This window comes from Schistocerca gregaria, chromosome 1 (genome assembly GCF_023897955.1).
Source record: "Schistocerca gregaria isolate iqSchGreg1 chromosome 1, iqSchGreg1.2, whole genome shotgun sequence".
NCBI classification, from domain to species: domain Eukaryota; kingdom Metazoa; phylum Arthropoda; class Insecta; order Orthoptera; family Acrididae; genus Schistocerca; species Schistocerca gregaria.
Genome location: NC_064920.1, coordinates 1,086,877,339 through 1,086,883,136, shown reverse-complemented (window position 1 = coordinate 1,086,883,136; position 5,798 = coordinate 1,086,877,339).

The following is a 5,798-nucleotide window of genomic DNA, read 5'->3' as shown; positions in this document are numbered from 1 at the left end:
CTTACTGAGTTATTAACACATGTGCAAACACTATCGGTCCCTACTTCTCACATATTGTCCATATACTATGACCAACAGAAACGTGTGCAGTGAATTGTAATTTACAAGTTACTTAATTTGATGAACTGGTGTCAATTGCAATTTTATAACATGAGAATACAATAACAAAGGTACAAAATATATCATTAAAGAACATAATAGTACAGATAACATTTGCAGTAACACTGGCTTTACAAAAGAATCGAAATAACATATACATCAGTGTTACAGGAATTATGACATAAGTACATACATAAAAAATCAGAATAATTATTGAAACATCAACTTCACACATGAGCATTAGAACAAAACAGAATAAATAATGTCTGAACATATTTACGAAGAAAATAACATAGTATTTGAAAAATTCTACAACATAAATCTTATTAGCTAAACATATAAAGACAGGAAAAAGACAAATACACAAGGGTACATAAACACATAGAGGGATAATACGAAAGGAAAGGACAGGGTTTGTTTTACTGCACTATTTTGCATAGAGATCTCCCTTAGTTCATCATTATTCCCAAAAAGTCCTATCTAAACCTGCTTTCTGTATTCTGTTCACATCCTCTTTCAAAAATAGTTTTTCTCCACTGTACACTACTTTTTTGGCCAAACCATTTTCTTATAGCTTCTCAATGCTTTTCTTCCAATTCATCATAGTTAGTTTCTTATATAGTCTACCCCCTCTTAAGCTAACTTAAAGCTACTGAGCTCAGATGCTAAACTAAGGGACGAGGCAATGCAGCAGCACAAAAAAATTTATACAAACAACAATGAAATAAAATGGAAGTTGTCAAAGAAGCAGCAATATTAAAACTTATATAAGGCAATGCACAGCAAACAAGAAAAATAAATCCGTAGTAAAACTGGCAATGCTCACAAATTTGTGTTTTTACCTCATTACAGATTTTTTGGCATTGCGATTCAATGTTATGTAACTCAGTAGTTAAATCTTCAAGTGTTTGTTCAAGTGTGGTGTCTAACTTTTGAAGCTTTTGCTGTGTTTGTCTCTGATTTTGTTCCATTGTGTCTAACTGTTGCTGTGTTTGTCTCTGGTGTTGTTCCATTGTGTCTAACTGTTGCTGTGTTTGTCTCTGATGTTGTTCCATTGTGTCTAACTGTTGCTGTGTTTGTCTATGGTGTTGTTCTATTGTGTCCAACTTTTGAAGATTTTGTTCCATTGTGTCTAACTTTTGAAGATTTTGTTCCATTGTGTCTAACTTTTGAAGCTTTTGTCCCATTTGTTGCATTAATTGTAATAACAATGCACTGGTGTCTGAAACATGTTCCTTAGTGCTATTCGGCAATGCATTTGCACCGGCAATATTCGCAGTTTGAAAAACAGAAAATGTGTCTTGACTTATTTGAGAAAACGGTGAGGACGCAAAACCTGAATCTACAGTATTTGCAAGATTGTGTCCTGTCATTTCGGAATACTGAGGCGAGCTGTTGCCGACCGATCGATCGATAACGCTTCCCTGTTCATTAATTGTTTCACTGCCTACACCATTATTTGCAACCCGCTCCATTTCCCTATGCACAATTACCAAATTACTACTTTGAACATTAGTTAGTTCATTACATGGTGGCGCTAACACACTGCTTTCGTCTTCACTGTAATTTCTCAGTTTACTTTGGAGCCTAGTATTACGTTTTTCACACGCCATTATTGTCACAGTATTTCACGCGACAACACAAAAAAGCACAATTTGAAGAGCAAAAATAAGAGAACACATTAACATATCACTGAAAATAATATCTAGTTAATTGCAAGAGCAGCTGCGAAATACTTCGTGCAAAACTACATGCATGCCACAACTATTTTACTGTACAACAATGAAAGACTGCAACTACAAAGGAAATTCTCTCTATGATTACGCGCTAGCAATAAACAAAAGCTACACTAATTACACAAACTACAAGGAAAAAATCAGAAGATTCCAGTGAGGTATCCTCGGCTAAGGGTCGACATATGAAACGTCCCCTTAGAAAAATTATACATGACTGTGCTTAAACTCACACACAATAGTTTTTAGCGCAACGCAATCTGACTTTCAATAATCCCTACAAGAGAATGGCCCTGACTAACATTAACCTATATGTTTCATAAATCACTTACCTCACAAAAATCTTCGTTACTCGAACTACTACAATACAGCAAGCGCCACTACTGCCAGCTAACTAAAAGATTCAAACTACGGAAGTCACTAACTACTGATAGGCACAATTAGCAAACGAAAGATTTTAATAGGGAACAAACAATGTATTTACCTTTATACTCATAATATATATATCAGTTCATGACACCAATTCTTACAAATTTCAAAACTCCGCCATCTCTCTCCCCACGTCCACCACTGCTGGCGGCTCACCTCCAACTGCGCAACGCTATGCGCTGTTAGCATCCAGCTGCCGCTGCCCGACACTACAATGGCAGACAACAATGCAAACTAGCCACAGACTGCGCACAGCACAGCCAGTGATTTTTCATACAGAGCGCTATGTGGCGTTACCAATAAGAAAACCTAAACAGCCTACTTACAAAGGATAAACTTATTCAACTCCGCTTATAAACTATATGTCAGGATAATAAGTAATGGGGTTAATATAATAACTAGTGTAATATTAGACAAAGAACAGTCAGGATTTAGAAGGATAGTTCATGACCAGATAATACCTATTATATATAAACACTGAGAATTCTTTGTGAAATCTCATGCTGCATTTATCGACTTCAAAACGTCCTTCGATAAAGTAAACAGATCTAAACTATGGGAAATTGCGAGCCTTTAATTTATAATCATGACCGGTTTCACAGCCTTTTAGTTCCATCATCTACTGAAATAAAACCATCATGTTCCAACCGAGAAAAGAGGCTTGGATAACCCAGCATACATAGTCAGCAATTTTTCGCCAAGTAGAGGACGTCGGACATAGGATAGCATAAAATACCCTCTGACGACACGAGCTGTAGCAGTATCTGGTGAGCTAACAGGGCTCCACATACCGAAAAGTGACAAAAACCGACTGTGTATGGTCATATGTGGGATTATGTAAATGTGAGCTGCTCATGCTCCCTACCTTACTCAAATAGCTCAATCAGCAGAAAGCAACACACTGAGAACCCACTTTGCAAGAGGCTTCACTTACTGACTAGGGGTCAGAAAGGAGGAGGATACAGAGAGAGGAAGACATGAGATGTACAGAGGGGGGCGGGGGATATGGGCAGACACAGACAGAAGGGTAGGATATGGACAAAGAGGGAGGAGGAGGACGAAATGAACTGGCATAGAAAGCTGGAATGAGGAGTTGGACAGAAAGAGGGGGGAAGGAGATAGACAGAGAGAAGGAGGTGGAGGAGATAGACAGGAAGTGGAGAGGAGGAAATGGACAGAGAAAGTGGAGAGGAGGTGATGCTCAGAGAGGGGGAGGACCCTTGAAACATCATTCGACATTGTGTTAAACGCATTCTCTGAAAACAATTTCGAGCAGTTAGTTCATGAGTCTACACGATTGGTTAACGATTGTGAAAACACACTTGACCTCTTAGCAACAAATAACGTGCATCAAAACAGATATAGGTATTAGTGGACACAGGGTTGTCGTAGCGAGACTGAATATTGTAACCACCAAACCCCCCAAAAATAAACGAAAAATATACCTATTCAAAAAATCAGATAAAAATTCGCTTGACGCCTTCCTAAGAGACAATCTCCACTCCTTCCAAATTAACACTGTAAGTGTAGATCAGTTGTGGCCTGAATTCAAAGAAACAGTATCGCCAGCAATTGAGAGATTTATACCAAATAAATTAACAAATGACGGACCTCACGCCCCTAGGTACACAAAACGAGTCAGAACACTGTTGCAGAAACAACGAAAAAACTTGCCAAATTTAAACAGACGCCAAATCTCCAAGACTGGCGACCTTTTACCAAAGCTCGGTCCGCCCCTGGTAACTAACTGAGTGGTCAGCGCGACGGACACTCCTACCTAACGGCCCGGGTTCGATTCCCGGCTTGATCGGACATTTTCTCTGATCAGGGACTGGTTGTTTTGTTGGCCTTATCATTATCATTTCATCCACATCGACACGCAAGTCGCCAAAGTGGCATCAACTCGAAAGACTTGCAACAGGCGAACGGTTTACCCGTCGGGAGGCCCTAGCCACACGGCATTTCCATTTTTAACAAAGCTCGAAATTTAGCCCGAAGTTCAATGCGAGATGCTTACAATAGTTTCCACAAGGAAACTCTATTTCTAAACCTGGCAGAAAACCCAAAGAGATTCTGGTCGTATGTGAGGTATGCTAACAGTAAGACACAATCAATATCTTCTCTGCGCGATAACAATGGAGATGCTATCGAAGACAGTGGTGCGAAAGCAGAGTCACTAAACATAGCCTTCCGAAATTCCATCACCAAAGAAGACGAAATTGAGTTGGGTTCCTTTGGGGGACGAGACCAAACAGGGAGGTTACCTGTCTCATCGGATTAGCGAAGGATGGGGAAGGAAGTCGGCCGTGCCTTTTCAAAGGAACCATCAAGGAATTAGCCTGGAACGATTTAGGGAAAACAGGGAAAACCTATATCAGTATGGCCGGACGCGGGTTTGAACCGTCGTCCTCTCGAATGCGAGTCCAGTGTGCTAACCACAACTCACCTTGCTCGGTAGAAGACGAAGTAAATATTCCGGAATTCTAACCAAGCAGAGCTGCCAACACGAGTAACGTAGAAGTAGATATCCTCGGAGTAGTGAAGCAACTTAGATCACATAGTCTAATAAAAGAAAGTCTTCTGGTCCAGACTGTACACCAATTAGGTTCCTTTCAGAGAATGCTGATGCAGTACCTCCATACTTGCCAATCATATGCAACGGTTCCCTCTACGAAAGATCAGCACCTAAAGACTGCAAAGTTGCACAGGTCACACCAATATTCAAGAAAGCTAGTAGGAGTGATCCACTAAATTGCTGGTCCACATAATTAACGTCGATATGCAGCGGTATTTTGGAAAATATATTGTGTTCGGACATTACGATTTACCTCCAAGAGAACGGTCTACTGACACATCGTTCTTGTGAAACACAACTAGCCCTTTACTTGCACGAAGTGTTGAGTGTTATCGACAAGGGATTTCAAATTGATTCCGTATTTCTGAGTTTCTGGAAGGCTTTTGACACTTTTCCACACGAGCGGCTTGCAGTGAAATTGCGTACTTGTGGAATATCGTCTCAGTTATGTGACTGGACTCGTGATTTCCTGTCAGTGAGGTCAAAGTTCGTAGTAATTGACGCTCCCCGATGTGGGGTTATACACCCTTTGCTGTTCCTCATCTATATAACCGATTTGGGAGACAATGTGAGCAGCCGTCTTATGTTGTATGCAGATGACACAGTCGTTTATCGACTATTAAAGTCATCAGAATATCAAAACAAATTGCAGAACGATTTAGAAAATATATCTGTATGGTGCGAAAATTGGCGATTGACCCTAAATAACGAAAGTGTGAAGTCATCCACATGAGTGCTAAAAGGAAGCCGTTAAACTTTGGTTACACGATAAAGTAGTCAAATCTAAAAACTGTAAATTCAACGAAATACCTAGGAATTGCAATTACGAACAACTGAAACTGGAAGGAACACACAGAAAATGTTGTGGGGATGGCTAACCAAAGACTGCGTTTTATTGGCCGGACAGTTAGAAAATGTAACAGATTTACTAAGGAGACTGTCTGCACAACGCTTGTCCGTCC